Source organism: Leptonychotes weddellii, chromosome 3, assembly GCF_054177405.1.
Source record: "Leptonychotes weddellii isolate Sample4059 chromosome 3, ASM5417740v2, whole genome shotgun sequence".
NCBI classification, from domain to species: domain Eukaryota; kingdom Metazoa; phylum Chordata; class Mammalia; order Carnivora; family Phocidae; genus Leptonychotes; species Leptonychotes weddellii.
The window spans coordinates 79,952,482-79,970,487 of record NC_138371.1 but is presented as its reverse complement, the minus strand read 5'-3'; the positions used below and the strand labels follow the sequence as shown (position 1 = coordinate 79,970,487).

Below are 18,006 nucleotides of genomic sequence, written 5' to 3'. Positions count from 1 at the left end.
ATGGGTTAGCCTGGTGGTGGGTATTGAGGAGGGCACATTCTGCATGGAGCACTGGGTGTTATGCACAAACAATGAATCATGGAACACTTCATCTAAAACTAATGATGTAATGCATGGGGATTAACATAAGAATAAAAAAAAAAAGAGTCTCTTATGGTTCGTCTCCCTCTCTGGTTTCATCTTGTTTAATATTTTCCTCCCTTCCCCTATGATCCTCTGTCTTGTTTCTCAAATTCCTCATATCAATGAGATCATATGATACTTGTCTTTCTCTGACTGACTTATTTTGCTTAGCATAATACACTCCAGTTGCATCCACGTTGTTGCAAATGGCAAGATTTGGGGTTTTTTTGATGGTTGTGTAATATTCCATTGTATATATATACCACATCTTCTTTATCCCTTCATCTGACGATGGACATCTTGGCTCTTTCCATAGTTTGGCTATTGTGGACATTGCTGCTATAAGCATCAGGGCGCACGTACCCCTTCGGGTCCCTACATTTGTATCTTTGGGGTAAATACCCAGTAAAAATACACTGTAATTTAAAGTGAGTAAGTTGCCTTCCCATACTAAGATTTTTAGATTCTATAAATGAATAGATACTTAAAAACAGGAGAAAATAATTCAGGAAGGAATTTAATAAAGATTTCATTGGATACCATGTCTCTTCTACCTCATATGCATCTAAATGCTGCTACAGTGCAGTGAATGTCTGTAGCATTTATGTGAATTGACCCTAAAATTAGCCACACTTTAGGTACTATGGTTAGGTAAGCAATGTGTTAATTTCAAACTGTAAAATGTTGACTAAAATGGTAAAAAAGTCTTCTGTTCAGAGAGAACAACAAAAAAATGGATAGAATATGCATATATAAAAGTCTTTTTTAAAATCAGCAGGTGGACCCCTATATTTTAGAACCTACTCGCAATGGGATGTGTATGTTTTTAGCAAGGCGTGAGGCAATGCACAAGAGTATAAGTTACCAAATGTATATTATGCTATAGTATCCTCTTTAGCACCTCACAGTTAAAAAAAAAAAAAAAATCCCTTAATAAGAACCTGTGATATGCCATTACTGTGGAGTAAATTGATTTCAAGGGAGTAAGTAGTTCAACAGACTCCATAGTTCAATAGACTCCATAGTTTATAGTTTCCTAATATTCATTAAGTACTTAAAATATCTAGTATAGTTTATACAACCACACACATACATGTGTATGTGTGTATCCTTTAATTAAAATTTTTGTTTCATTATATTTAAGAACAAAGCAACAACTAAGGTGACCATACAAATGAGTCAGATGTAACCAATGACTTAAACATTCTCTAAGTTCTCATAGGGGTATTACAGGTCTTAGTTAATTACAATCTCCAGGCATTAAACCATACTCCAGTGGCTTTTAGGTTTATTCAGTTTCCAAGTTAACCCCTCCTAAAATCAGAAAATACCTCCTTCAAATTTGTATTTTTTCTTTCAATTGGAAAGGAGCTTAGCTAATGCTAACATTGAGTATTTAATACATGTAATGCTACATCTTAACTTTGTAAATTTGATCATTTTTACAAACAGATTAGAAAATAGATGTTTGCTGCTAAATTGTTGCATGTAGCTTCTCTGGATTAGAATCCAACCCCAAGAAACCGGAAGACATTACCATGTCAAGATCACTTGGGATCCAATATGAAATTACTTTGTAGTTCCATTCAATGCCTGGAAAACAGTCCTATGTATCAGCAACTGTGAAAACCAAGGTGACATTAACTGGAATTCATTGTAGGTGCCAGATCTTAGTCTACTTAACTATCCTTTCTGTGCTAGACTTATTTTTTTTTTGAGACTTTATTTTATTTACTTGAGAGAGAGACCAAGAGAGCTATAGAGAAAGCAGAGGGAGCAGAAGAAGCAGACTCCCCACTCAGCAGAAAGTCCAATGATGCCAGGATCATAACCTAAGCGTAAGGCAGATGCTTAACCAATCTGAACCACCCAGGTGCCCTAGTGTTATTTCTTATAAACCCAAATAAATAACAATTGTATTATACTCACATTCCCTTTTGGAAAAGTTGACAGAACTCTATAGACTTGTTTTACTTAGTTCTAGCCACACCGTCCTGTATGAGAAGGCAGGGACATTACCAACAATATTTTATGCAAAAGATATTAAGGGAGAAATTTACCAATTTGATGGAATAGCAATAGATTAATCAAAGAACACAACTTTGTTCTGTATCACACTAGGACTAGATACCAGAGAATGTTTACCCAGAAAATAATCTCACTAAGGAGTTTTAAGTAAGGCACAGGGAAAGTAGAATATCCTGAGACATAATCTGACAAGCAAGGTAAAGCAATCATTTCCATTATTCACATGACCCCAAATAATGTGTACTCTACAAAGGTTCTTTTGTACCAATTCTGATTCCAATGTGATATTAACTATGCCTGTAACCATTTACCATATGTTATAATCCATTTGTTCCAATAAATGAAGCATAAACCTCATATTATGATGGGAGGAAAAGTCCCTGACCACAGAATTCAGTCCCTGATTCTTGGCTATGAAACTAGATGTTTGTATTAACTCATTTATTCTTAAAATGCATCAGTTCTATGTTACTATATCATAGAGCCCTTACGAAGTCACATAAAACAGCAGATGTAAACTCTTTTAGAAAAAAATCTGGCGGAGTGACTATGCAATTATTGACCATTATAATTTCTTATGTGCATGTTTAGACAAACCACTAGATTATCTTAGTCCGCAGTCTGCTGTGATTATCACTACAAAAAATCTGTTTTCCCAAGAATCCTGATGTATCGATTTTGCCTAGTACAAAGCTGGAACTTCTCATGCTAGCAGTCCTTCTACTCGAATGTAACACTTGGAGAAAAGGGATGATCTCTTATTCATAGTGTCAAACAGGACCTATTTTATAAGAAAGCTTTCAAACATATCTGTTAGAAAAAATAATCAGTGAAAATTTCATTTTAAAGTTCTTCATTTTCTTTAAAATGATGCAGTTCCATCATGTTTCAGTCGAGTGCTTTTGACCCATTTCACACATGAGCAAGGCATTTGAGTTGATTGGTATTTATAAAGAAAGCATCACATTTTATTCTGCAATGTAGCACATGTGCAAAAAGGAAAGCAACAGTTTAATTTCATATAATATTTGGATTTGGGGATTAGCAATTAACATTTTAAAGTTAGATTACTGATTTGAAAAATTATTTGGAAAATCATATCTGGTACTTTTCAATTTTAAAGTTGCTAAATGTAGAGCTAAACAGATCTTTACATTTCAAAACTTAAGTAAGCTAGTATGTATTTTGAAGGACATCAAAATGATTTAATGTCAGCATACAGAAAGCTATCTATTGAAAAAATATGCCGCAAAAAGAAAGTACATTTTTAAACCATATAATTACCATTAAATTAAGAAGTTAGTTGTTTGAAGTTGGCTCTGTAAATCTTTATGAAGATTCTATATTACCATTTTGAAGCACTCAAATATGGCATTCAGGATAAAGAAGACATCATGTACGAATGTAAATAATGTAACAACAACAGATTGAGTTTTTGTACTTCTTGTTCTCTTTACAATCTTGTCATGAGGATAAATCACATGGTGTCACTTTTTCTCCTTACAAGTCCCTGAAAATGAAGCATCAAAGTCTAATAATTTTCCCCATCTAAATTCTCTACTTTTTAATGTTCTAGAAGAACAAGAATAAGCGATAAAAAATCTTACTCTCTTGCACGGTCCTCTACTCAGCAAATCAAGAGTACGTAGATATTCTCCTCCTGCTCATATTCCTCTACCTCACCACATTAACTCTAACCTGACAAAGATAAAGAAGGAAATTTGCTTGGGGTCAGATGTAGAAAGCGTGCTTTCAATAAATATTTTCAGTAGTTTCAAGGACATCATCAAGAGTGCCACATACAGGGGCGCCTGCGTGGCTCAGTCCTTAAGCGTCTGCCTTCGACTCAGGTCATGATCCCAGGGTCCTGGGATCGAGCCCCGCATCGGGCTCCCTGCTCGGCGGGAAGCCTGCTTCTCCCTCTCCCACTTCCCCCTGCTTGTGTTCCCTCTCTCGCTGTGTCTCTCTCTGTCAAATAAATAAATAAAATCTTTAAAAAAAAAAAAAAAAAGAGTGCCACATACATTTAGGCCTCATTGAATCTTAAATCTTCTTTGATGCTCTGTAATAGAACAATTGCATTTGTAAACATTTAGGAAAATGTTTACAATAGTTCAAAGGGCACTGATGAATTTTAAAGAATATCTGAATTACCAAAACTATTCCATAGTGTTAAGAATTACTTAGAAGTAGATATTACAGGAAACTGGCCCATTTGAGGATTCTTAAAATGTTTCTTTAATTTCTTTTCAGCTTAGAAAACATATTTTACTTTTATCATAAAAACTCTCAAATGTGTATTCATTTTCAGTTTTTAAGACCCTATTGTAATTTTAAATACAGAACAAACAAAACCTGAACTCTACAGTTTAAAAATCTAAGTTGTCTTGAACAGGGACAAAGTTAGTAAAATAAATAAAATTACTCTTTTTGTTATTATCACTCATAGAAGTAGAGCTATAGTAAATAGATGAATAACACATTGAGAGAAATTATAGAGTCAACCTTAAAGTTAAATCAACCTTAATTTACTTGGGACCTCATATTATTCTGAGCAATCTAAATGGACTAAATCACGGCTAAACGAGAAAACAAAGGAGAAATGCACTCTAAACAGCACTACTGATAACTTTCAAAAGACATGTAATTCCAAAAGTTGGAATTCATTTTTGTTAATTCAAGTAGATCTTCCTTAATTTGAACTCACTTCTCTCCTCTAAACATACTGTTGACTCTTTTTTTTTTTTTAAGATTTTATTTATTTATTTAACAGAGGGAGACACAGCGAGAGAGGGAACACAAGCAGGGGGAGTGGAAGAGGGAGAAGCAGGCTTCTCACTGAACAAGGAGCCCGACGCGGGGCTCGATCCCAGGACCCTGGGATCATGACCTGAACTGAAGGCAGATGCTTAACGACTTAACCACCCAGGCGCCCGCACAGTGGCTCTTGCCATGACGGATGATTTTTTAATAAATGAACAGGAAATGAGCTCTCATGCAATAACTTAGTGCATTTCTGCTTGGAAACATTATTTATATAGAATAAAAATGTGAAGAAAACAGGTTGATATCCAGTACATATATATAGTCACTGCAATCTTCTGTCATACGCCACAATACCTAATGATGGAAAACTCATTATTCAACAGTAATGCATGTGCAAAACCAGATTCAACATGGTTTCTTGATTTCATTGAGATATTCTAATCCATATTTTCCTTTGATGGCCATCATCCCAGTGGGCTTTATCTTCAAAGGGTAATTGGCAATAGTAGTTTAGAATATGACTATAAGGCAGTACAGTTCCATAAAGCAATAAACCCATTTTATTCTAAAGCCTGTATTTAACATTAGAGGCAGATAATGTGATTATAATAGTAACGTGATTTGGAGGATAAAATATTTTCTGCTTAAATCTCAATCAGAAATTTAATAGTTAATTGATAGTTTAAAGACAGGCAATCTATCATTTCTATATTTCCTTAGCAAGCTTATTTATTTCATGTGTATAAAACATTTTCCATGCTATTTTAAGTATTAACAATCCCAAATCAAACTGACATTCATTGGGATTTTCTGACACTGGATTTCTATTGGTAAACTGCATTTGCCAGACCAAATTCTTCTCTAAGCCTTAGATCTCAAATGGTACCATTGTGCTAATAAGCACCTTTCCTCGATTTTCAAAATAATTAGTTCCCCCAAGCGGTTTACTTCAGATAAAAGAATAATACACGATCCCCACAGAATTCGTTCCATTTCTAAATGATTTAAAATTCTAAATTTGCCATAGCATTTAAGTTTCAATAGTAAAAGTGCGTCAGTGATTGCAAAGTTTCTATGGCAACAACCTCATTATAACACCACTCCCCGGATAGTAACCTGGATTCTAAGTGTTAGAGAGATGTCAATTATCATGGAGCCTGGTGAACTAGAGAACTAATGCAGTCTATATAAAAAAGTTGTTGATTTTAATTTCATAAACAATGCAAATGTGTAGAATGTTACCATAGTGATTACAACTGAGATTTTCTATATTTGTAAACATTATGACTCCTTGATGAAACCACTGTAATTTTTTAGACTACATTTAAGGACAGTTGGTTTTATGTTACCTATCTAAAATTGGATCTAACTATGAAAACCTCAAAAGAAGTTTAGGGTCTGTTGTTTAGAAATCATGACTTTTGCCTTAAGATATCAGGCAACCTAGGCACCACACTGAAGTGCTTACAGAACACAGATGCTCTGTGAAGTTACCACTGTTTCAGTCAAAAATATATTAGCATTGACACTGCTCTGTCAACAAACATTTGATTCAATGGAGAAAGACAACACCGACATCCAGAGTCCATTTCCAAAGTGAATACCAGCTTTTTAGAAACTAATATCTGCTGAGCCCCAGTGCTCCAGCTGCCACGGAAAGCAAATTTTCCAAAGTAAATCTGCCCCATTCATTTCTTCCAGGAAGTGGGCATTCAGTGATTGAAATCTATTAATGCTTATTTGTGATTCATTTAAATCTATGATTTAGAAAGTTTAGTTGACAGAAATAATGAATAACTACAATAACATTTTGGAAACTGCATTGCATTTTAAAACAAGTGAAGATAATTGTAAGTGAAAAATGAAAGAAAACTGCATACCTCGGTAAATGAGCCATTAACCTCTCACCTTTTAAACCAGAAAAGAAATCTCAATGGTAATAACCAAGCTTCTTTAATGACTCTACAACATGATTATAAAATTAAACTGATAGTTTGAGATTGATTTTGGTTCTTCGTAAGCTATTTCCAATTTAGCCTTCCTCTTATAAGGACTCACTGTCCCACCACCCACATATTTCTTCTTTATTTTGCTTTGAGGGCAGTGGGACTCAAGGATAAAAGGAGACAGAAAGGGAGGGAAGGGGGCAGTAATTTCCAGGGGGCACTTGGGAGGCTCAGTGGTTAAGCGGCAGACTTTGGCTTAGATCATGATCTCAGAATCCTGGGATGGAGCCCAGAGCATGGAGGCCAGCAATGGGCTTCCCGCTCAAAGGGGAGTCTGCTTCTCCCTCTCTCTCTGCCCCTCCCCCCACTCATGCTCTCTCTTTCTCAAATAAATAAATAAAATCTTTAAAAAAAATTTAAGAATTAATTTCCAGGATCCTTTTGTAGTTCATAAGTATAATGATTGGGTGTTCATGCCATTGTGTGACATGCGTCTCCTTCAACACTTGTTATGACCTCATCCCATTACTCATCTGATGTGAACTTGGAAAAAGAAATTTCCATAGGCAAATTTATTTTTAAATTATTCTTCTCTTAATTGAACTATTACTCCAAAATTTTTTTTTTGAGGGGGGGGCGCATTTGGCTTGTGAACTTGGGAAGGGAAGTGGGGATAGGTGAGTTAATGGGCTCCAGAATTTGTATTTAAAGAAATAAAGGATCAATGTAGTCTAATTCATTCTCAAACAGTGGTGACTGCTCTGTTGATGTGGACCAGAGACAGGCTAGACTCCTCAGCAGTATTAGGTTGGCGCTGGACCCTCTCAAATGTCACTTCAAATTCATTCACTAAGGAACATAAGTCATTCCTTTGGGAGAAGTCTAGGTAACATCCAAGTTACATAGATGATCTGCACGATTTAGATTGAAATTGGCTACATTCATATTTCATAAAATTGAAATACAAGACATGTTAGTGTGTCTCTCTGCATATGTTATACACATTTTGATATGAAGCATATGTTAGACATAGTCTACATATCTTATACACACTCAAATATAAAACCTGTTTTTTATATATATCAGTGTGTGTGTGTGTGTGTGTGTGTAAATAGATAGATAGACAGATAGATAGATAGATACAGATAAAATAGAATTGTGGATGATTCTTTCAGTCCTAAAAAATCCAAATGAAGCTATCCTTTAAGGCAGACATAGATAGCTTGCTTAATGTTCTATTGGTGCTATTAAGAAAACTATTTTTAAATATTTCTCTTACAGTTACCTTTAGATACAACCTACAACTTAAAATCTGTTTCAAAATTTGAAAGTCAAGGGGCGCCTGGGTGGCTCAGTCGTTAAGCGCCTGCCTTCGGCTCAGGTCATGATCCCAGGGTCCTGGGATCGAGCCCCGCATCGGGCTCCCTGCTCAGCGGGAAACCTGCTTCTCCCTCTCCCACTCCCCCTCCTTGTGTTCCTGCTCTCGCTATCTCTGTCTCTGTCAAATAAATAAATAAAATCTTTAAAAAAAAAATTTGAAAGTCAAAACCAAAATAACAAGTCAAATTTATCACTTCATTCACATATCTGACCTCTATAAGGCTTCTGATTATGTAAAAAAAAAACAAATTTACACTTCAGAAATCAAGATTTGAAAGCATTGAGTTTAAAAGAAAATGCTGTAGGCTTTTAAGGCAATTCCAAAATAAGAACTCCCAAAATGTTTTGAGTGCATAAGCCATTATTAGAACAAGTTTTTAGCCTCCCGTGGGGTTCTAGCTAGTATATATAGAGAAAAACACTTACATGTTTCTTTTACTTTTGAGATGTTTGTTAAAAAACGAAAGTCTGATAATGCTCTACTGTCATGACATTATATTTTATTAAATATTAATATAGTTTCAGCAGAAAGCTACATTATGATGTTATAGTTAAAAAAATGAAGGCCTTGGAGATTGAAAGATTTGAGTTCTAGACTTTATGGAACTTTGACACTTACTGTTTGTTGAACTTTCTGTGAATCTAAATTTCCTTCAGTATGAAATAAGAGCTGATATTTTTACACGAATGTTGTTTAGAATGATTTAAAGTATGTGGAAATGTGTTTGAAAGCCTACAGCAGTGTCTCAAGACAGCAGGCATGTGTATGCTACAGACACGGCATTGTGAATCATTTTGCACCCCAATCTCTTCCAATTTCCCCCAATTGTCTAAAAATGGCATCAGAAGGAAAACATGAATGGTACTCCAGGATACTTCATTCTCATTAAACTCGTGAAGTCACTTCACAAGATCTGGTAACCATGCCTATGGAGCCAAAAATCAGGACGAGGTTCCTATCACCTTTTAGGTAGAAAGAATGCTACTGCGGATATAAATATTTTGAAAGCATCCAAAATTAATCATACTGATTGCATACTTATAGTTACTTAAAGAAAGTGCTGGTTTATAAACTGCCTGCTGATAATAAAATTTAAAAAGCAAATCTTTTTTAATGAAACTCATGCCACAAAATTGAACCATGAAAGACAGAGAAAATAGAGTAAGATATTTTACATAGAAAAGAAGACCCCCTAAATTTATTTGATGTATTTTTAATTAGGTATAATGGAAAACCTGATAATTATACCAAAATAAAAAATATTAGCAAACACTGAAATAGGCATGTTTTAAAAGATAAAACTCTTACATTTGAAATTTAATTAACGTGGAAATAAAAAAGAACTAAGAATAATTTGGTAGCTAATCACTATTGTAATCACTCCTTGAATTTCAGGGCTTATGTCTCCTAGGTGTAAGTGTGTAAATATCATTTTTTCTTTCTCAGTTGTGGGGAAAGGATACATATGATTCACTGGTATGAAGTAGATCCTGTACTGTGGGGAGTTAGAGTCTTCCTCCAAAATCTCACGGACTTAAAGATCTGTAGAGAGTTAGGGGTTAATTAATGTATTCGTTACTTTAAACACCATATATTTTAATATTTGAATGACTTTACTAACAAATTATTCAAGTTGTAATTTTTAAGTCTTAATTTTCACGTAGAAGAAAATAATTATGTAAATTATGCACATTAATTATGTAAATTAATTGGGGGGAATTACTTTCATAAAATTGTTTTGTTGTTATGTATAGCTTTAGTCCCTGGAAACCCAGAAGATCATGCTGTTAAATTAATGTATACACAAATGTATAAACTGTTCCTTAAATATAGACATCACTATTTATCTTTCTTTCCTATTAGTGATAAACCTAGTATCATTATAGTCTTTCTTATAGTGATAGTTTCATTAATAAAGAAACCCAGCTCTGTGTTCTTTGTGTTCTTTATGTTCTTTGAATATATAAAAAAAATGCACTTTGAGTTTAATGTGATTATTTGGTTTGGGCAGCCACCTAGGAAGCTAACTGAAGTCATTTGCAGTGTACAAATTTTCCAGTTAAAAAAAATAATAAAGGAAGAAGCCTTAGCCAAACAATTAATGAAGTTACAAGCAAATTTTTTGTCTTTCACAAATGCCATTTAACATTCTAATCTTGCAAGAGATGGCCCAATGATTTTTTATAAATACGTATACACTGAATAGCACAATATTTTAAGCTGGAATATGTCACAAACTCTAATGAACACAATATGCCAAATAAATGACATCTCTGACCTCATGCTATTGGCTGATTCTTATATACCTGCTATATATAAGGAAAAGCCAAATTAAATATTGTGCCAATCCAGGATTCATTAGCAGGATCTATCAGCTGTGTAAAAGCTTCCTCCCAAGTATCTGATCAGTACTCTGGTGCATACTTGTTGAGCTTCATTTACAAGATTGTCAGAAAACTAAATGTATTTTCACAGCACCCTCCAAATCTTTAATCAAATAATGTCTAATGAAGCCAAAAGGCTATTTCTCAATTCTTCTCCACTTCCTCTTTCTCCCAGTAGGATATTTACGAAGATAGCAAAGAAGATGACACACACCTTAGTGGTAAGAGGAGGGATAGCTTTAATCCACATACTACCAAATGAAAAGGTCAAGTGCCATTCTTCACTTCAAGGGGGACTTGAAGGAGGGATTTGTTTTATTACAGGGTCTACTAATGCCGGCTCTAAATCCCCATCATTTTACAGGAGAGTTTATAAAATCCCTCTTCCATTTGTGAAAAGGAAACTTTCACAATACTGATGCACAAGATGACATTTATTGACATTAAAAGCCTCATCAGTTATTTCTCAGCAGTCTTTATTCCTTTTGCAGAGGGGTTTATTGTAATGTTTGGCATGAAGGAAACTGGCACTCTTTGATTTAGCGAAGTCTGGTCTGAAACCAGTACTCCCAGGAGTTTCTTTAAAGCTACCCATTTTCCAAATATTGGATTGAGTACTGTGGGTGGCTATAAGGGTCAGAGATGAGTTTGATTCAACACAGGGTCATAAAGGTTTTTAAAGATATTCTGCTTTACACTTAAATCATTAGGGCTTCATTTGCCCTCAAGCCCATGTTAGGCAACAATACATTCAAAATCTGTCTCTTCTCAGCTCACCCGGGCTTCTTGGGTCTCATCTCAGGAAACAGTGGCTACATACCTTCTCAATCATTTTCTCAGCCTTATATTTAACCAGTCTTCTTTTTTTTTTTTTTTTCTTTTAAGATTTTATCCATTTATTTGACAGAGAGAGAGAAAGAGAGAGCACAAGCAGGGGGAATGGCAGATTGAGAGAGAGAAGCAGGCTCCCGGCCTGAGCAGGAAGCCTGACCAGAGCTGAAGGCAGACGCTTAACAGCGCCCCGTATTCAACCAGTCTTTAAACAAGCAAGCAATGAACAATTCATGCCTTCATTACTTAAACATCTGGAGAACTCCATAGAGTTAGTGCCTACGCCTATGAGACGCTCTCAAATTGGGCTTTTTCAAGACCAGCTGGGGAAATAACTAGTTTTATTTACTTATCTGTCTTAAACTTCCTACCACTTCCAGATGTTAGACGTCAGTGATAGAAATAAAAATGATTCCCTACCCTAAGGGAGCCCAAAAGATATTAACAGTGGATAACAATAGCAACAGTTCCGGGCAAGTGCTTTGAGGGAAATCACAGGCTGATTTGCAAAGATGGGAAAGGGCACCAAGCCCACCGGACGAGAGATGAGCCCAAAGCAGAGAGCAAACTCCAGGTCATCTCTATCCCCTGTGCTTTGGCAAGAAGGTCGCATGTTATTCTAAAGGCAAGACTTTATTCTAAAAAAAGACCACCCATTGAGGAGGTTTAGACAGAAGATCTGTTTGGGTTATTTCAAAGGTCATTCTAGTAGCAGAATGGTAAATGGATTGAACTTCCTAGTTCTTTTCAATGAAAAAAATTGTATAAATGCCTACGTCCAGCATTGACAATGATGAAGATGTCATTTCTTCTTTGATACATTCTATTAAGTAGGGCCAGTATGGGTGGGATGATACTTTTCATTGCTAACTTTCATATAGGGCTATATAGTTTGCAAAATGCAGAGTTTTGAAAAAATTCAGTAAAGAATTAAAATATTTTCTGTGCAATATGCTACATAGAGTGAGTGATTTGGTAGCCAATCAAGTGTAAGAGACAAATCTTAAGTTCTTAAACATTTGGTTTGAAAGGTGATCAATCAAAATGTTATAATTGGTACAAGCTTACAAATTTCCAGAAATAATTCATTAATACTGAAGATGTTTTTTTTAATAAACCACAAGAACTTTATATTTCAAAAACTTCTTCAGGGTCTAGAATTAACATTAAATCTACTGCCTAGCAATGGTTCATATTTTATATTATTTTATGTTTATGTTTCAACTATTAATACGACTATTTCTCTTCATGAAACATTTTAAATAACAGTGTCTTATTTCATGTGTTCCTTGGGGTTGTTTACTGTTCTAAGGCTCCTAAGGTTAAATTAGATAAAATATCACTTAACCTTATTTTCTAAAAGTACTTAGATTTATACAACATGAAAGCTGAACTTCTACAGTATCTCATTTCACTTCACTTAAGGCACTTGTCATCACAAAAAATGAGCTGCTGTGTTGCTTGTACACATATCTGCCACCCCTCAGAAGTCCTGTTTGCCACACTTCGGCCTCATTTTTTTTTTCTAACACAGAAATGATGGTTTTTCATTATTGTGTCACTCACACTTTTTCTTGTAAGTCTAATTTTATCTAGCATGTCCACAATAAATATTTTTGAAATAGTAAATTATTAGTGAGTTGTGTTTTCCTGCCATCCATACAAGTAAGTTAAGGAAATGAGAATTAAACAAAAGAAATAAAGATTCCAAAATAGGAAACTGAAAAAAATCACAAAAGTGAACTGACTTTCTTTAATATTGTTGTGGAATAATTAAGTTTTAATTCTGTAAAACATGCTATAGAATTTGGAAAGCACTTTGATTTCCTTACTCAGTCTTAAAGATTTTTATTTATTTATTTATTTATTTATTTATTTATTTATTTATTTATTTATTTACTTTATTTGAGAGAGAGAGAGAGCATGAGCAAGGAGGGGCAGAGGAAGAGCGAGAGAGAATCTCAAGCAGACTCCATGCTAAGTGCCAAGCCTAATAGGGGGCTCAATCTCAGAACCTGGAGATCAGACCTAAGCCGAAACCAAGAGTGAGACAGTCACCTGACTACACCACCTAGATGCCCCTTCTTGCTCAGTTTTAAAACAACACCATATAATAAGTTGTCATTTATTACATTTTACAGATACAAAAATTCAGTTTTGGAGAAAATATGTGATTCGTTCATGGTTACTCTGTTAGGAAGCAGCAGAAGCTGGAGCCTGGATACAAAGCAAAGTCTTTGACTTCAGGGCTACTCTATATTCCATTGTAATTTTATGCCATTAATACACAAAATATACCAGAATTTAATACCTTTTATTTTTTGTCACTTGGAATATGCCATTGCTCAGTGTGAGCAGCGTTTTACCTCCCTGCATCTCATTTTCAAATCCTGGATCATTTTTCATAGCATGCTAAGACAAATTCTAGAGTTTAATAATTAGTTTTAATAAAGAAGCCCTTGAAAAATCTAGCAGCAATAAAATATTTTCAAAGGTAAAAATTATATTATGTCTGATATGTACTAAGAGGTTTTACTGCATTCTTTAAAAATTGATTGCAGGAGCGCCTGGGTGGCTCAGTCGTTAAGCGTCTGCCTTCGGCTCAGGTCATGATCCCAGGGTCCTGGGATCAAGCCCCACGTCGGGTTCCCTGCTCAGTGGGGAGCCTGCTTCTCCCTCTCCCACTCCCTCTTGCTTGTGTTCCCTCTCTCGCTGTGTCTCTCTCTGTCAAATAAATAAATAAAATCTTAAAAAAAATTTGATTGCATATATATGTTAACTCTCATTTAGCTGAAATAGTTAATTAATGGAACACATACATGTCAGTATAAAAAAGTATATTATAAAGTTAATATAAAACTTTATATTTAAACTGTAATAGTGCCTTAATTACAATAAACAGAGGTCTTAAGTGTAAACAAATGTCTTTTTCTGATTAAGTTGATTCACATAGTTGATTAATTGTGTGCAAAGATGAGCAAGAAAGAAAAAAGAAGAAAGAAATTTTGACATATTTTAAAGTATTTACATTTACTGTTATTTTACAATATTTTCTGGGCTAAAAAAAATAATACAACTCGGGCGCCTGGGTGGCTCAGTTGGTTAAGCGACTGCCTTCGGCTCAGGTCATGATCCTGGAGTCCCGGGATCGAGTCCCACATCGGGCTCCCTGCTCGGCAGGGAGTCTGCTTCTCCCTCTGACCCTCCTCCCTCTCATGCTCTCTGTCTCTCATTCTCTCTCTCTCAAATAAAAATAATAATAATAATAATAATACCACTCAATAAGGTTTGTAAAAATGCATAAACAATAAAGATATATATTTTAATAAAAACAGATTCTGTTCCTAAGCACTTTGCTTTATTCTACTATTATAATTCTTAGACAAAAGTATTACACCCCAAGAATTTAAGGCCACAAATATATCTTAATGGTTCCAAAGAGTTTTCTAATATATTGTTTTTCTGAAAGTCAAACATATTTCCCTTCTTAAAAAAATAAGATGCATAAGATGGCTCAAATATAAAAATTAATTTACAGGGAACTCTAAATAAATATAGAATAGATGTGTTTTCTGAAGTGAGCATTTCCTATGATTTTAGAGCCTCTATCATTACCTTAAATTATTTTTTCTCAAATAAGTTATTATTCATCTTCAATTCCACGTGAAAGAGCAATCCTAGACTTAAGGTTAGCTGGAAAATCAAAAGGAATATGGTCAGTCTCTTCATATTCTCTGCTATAGGAGTGTAATTTGCAAGTAATTTATCAGTAGATATTTAATAATTAAAAAGAAAAACAAATTCACTAAAGCATGGGTTGCATATGCCACTGACTACTATGCTCCTCTTGGGAGAAAAAAATCCATCAATGAATGAAAGTAGAATTCACACGTTTAGAGTCCTTCTGATCTTAATGATTACTTCATGGCACCATCGTTCTCATTTCCTGTAACTGCTTTCATTTGAAACACAAGCTATATGAGAATCTAAAGGACTAAAGTATTAAAGTATTAAAATCAGACAAGGCTGAATGAGGACACTTGGACATCCAACACTTTTTCATTGATGACCAAGTGGTTGGGATATATACATTTTTTTTCCTTTTTCAAATACCCCCTTTAATTAATCATTAGCATTTTTGTATGGGTTAACAAGATGAACTAAATCTTTTTTAAAGGGACAAAACACCCTATGGATACCCACATTGCTCCACAGACCAGAGATCTAGTGACTATATTTTCAGTTACAGATTTTGGTTAAAACTGGCTTGTAGAATTTATTTGCCAAGGTCACTGGAGTTAGAGCATTTGCATATTTCCCCCAACTGACTCCAGGTGAAAACTACTGAGCATGTCAAGTGGTGGGTATCTCATTCATTACCTCAGAACAATTTATCACAGAAACTATGCTTACCCAAGAACTTTCCTAGTGAGTCTCAAGCACTGGTTTCCTTTTCAATGGATTTTTGAGAGACAAATATCTCAATTTTTATGTGATAGGATTCTTCTGTTACAAAACATAAAATACCTCAAAAAAAAAAAAAAAAGAGCATGATGACCTTATAAGCAGCATGAACCTCAGTGGACTAGGAAAGAGTACATTTAGAGTGGACTTGGGGAGGAAACAACCATTTCCCAAAGATTGTTATTGCTTAATGAGATCCGTGACCACACATCCATTATGTGAGATAAACATGGTTCCCTGCTGGCTCCCCAAAGCTTGCTGACAGTTGGTGCTTACGATGTTAACTCACTTTAACACCCTAGAAATGTTCTAATGTCTTCTCCTATTTCTATAATACTAGAGCAAGGCTTGAATCCGCCATGTAGAAAATATAATAGCAAGATTAAAACTGTATAACTTGGACAGTCTCTATAGTAATTCTGTATTGCTTATAGTAGCAACATATAAGTAATGCTTATTTAAAGAGGGCATCTTCTTCTATCTTCAAAAACATTTTTTGTAGTATCTATAAACTGATCAGATACAAAAAATCTTCAACTATTGGCTTACTCTAACAAATTATGGTTCTTTAGTAAAGGAAACCCAAGACTAACATTGTACATATTTTGCCTAAAACTATTTGTCTTTATTGCTTTGCAGGAAAGCAAAATTTTAGCAGTTTTGGGTTTAAAAGACAAAAATAATGAAAAAAATACTTTTAAATTTTCAGATTATTTTACGTAAAGAGTAGCTCTTCCTAATGAGAAGTAAAGCGTGCCTATCAGGCATCCCTCATAGTCCCCCTACCTGAAGAGAAAATAATAGCATCAGCAGAGTACAGTGTTAACATTCAAAAATGATACCCGGTTCAGTCGTTTTCAAAAGCTGTATAGAATGATACGTGTCATATTAAAAGACACAAACTAAGCCTTGATTTTCTCTTCATTCTGATTTTCTGACAGAAAATCTTTAGCACACACACTCTGGTGAGAAAGCAAACTACCCTTTATGTAAATTTATCACTTAGAGGCATTAAACATTTACTTGGTATTACACAATCACATCATTCTTCATGGAAAAAAATTAGCATTTTTAATAAATATAGTAATGCCTGTGGAGAATAAAAGAAGCAGCGAATGTTCCTCCTGCCCCCACCTGTTTATTTTTTAAGGCAAATGCAAAAGCCTTATATGGGTAAAAATAAATAATAAAAACTTGAAAACTTTTGTTTTTAACCCATAAAAACAAAAAAAAAAGCCATTTTATTATTACCACCAAAATCAGAGAAGTAGTCTAGATTACCAATAAGTTATTCTTTCTACTTTCAGATACAACATAGCAGCGTATCCCCACAAGACATTCAATACATGAACACAAAGTCATGACTTGAAGCACTACTGGTAAGTTAGCAAGTTGTGGGAGTAACTCTCTGTTTTAATGTAGTCAAAATGTCATTTTAAGCTATTTGAAGAAAAAATAAATTATATTTTTAGAGACTAATGTGAGAAGAGAGTATGAAAATATATACCGAAAGTTATTCTTTGACGTTTCTTTTCTATTATAAAGTAGTTCATCAATTATATTTAGAGATTTTATTTTTTTAAAGATTTATTTATTGGGGCGCCTGTGTGGCTCAATCGGTTAAGCGGCTGCCTTCAGCTCAGGTCATGATCCTGGGGTCTTGGGATTGAGCCCCATGTCAGGCTCCCTGCTCGGTGGAGAGCCTGCTTCTCCCTCTCCCTCTGCCTGCCACTCTGCCTACTTGTGTTCTCTCTCTCTCTCTCTGTCAAATAAATAAACAAAATCCTAAAAAAAAAAAAAAAGATTTATTTATTTATTTGAGGAGGGAAGGAGGGGCAGAGGGAGAGGGAGAATGAAACCCAAGCAGACTCCATGCTGAGCACAGAGCCCAACTCAGAGCTAGATCTCATGACCCTGAGATTATGACCTGAGCCAAAACCAAGAGTTTGATGCTTAACCAACTATACCACGCAGGTGCCCCTATTTAGATTTTAGATGACTTCTTCTAGAGATGACTTTAAAAAGCCCACCTTAGGTCCACTGAATTATAAAGAACATTTTCTGCACATCTTACTGTTCAAGA

General features: G+C 34.8%; 1 protein-coding gene and 1 non-coding gene across 2 annotated transcripts in view; one reads left to right on the top strand and one right to left on the bottom strand.

Annotated features, from left to right (window-relative positions):
• The window catches only part of LRP1B (LDL receptor related protein 1B), a 1,719,891-nt gene that overhangs the window by 1,681,853 nt on the left and 20,032 nt on the right, over positions 1 to 18,006 (bottom strand). The window lies entirely within an intron of this gene.
• LOC115941749 (small nucleolar RNA U13) lies at positions 7,299 to 7,402 on the top strand. Its single transcript, XR_004076480.1, has one exon. It is a non-coding gene; the product is annotated as a small nucleolar RNA U13 (small nucleolar RNA).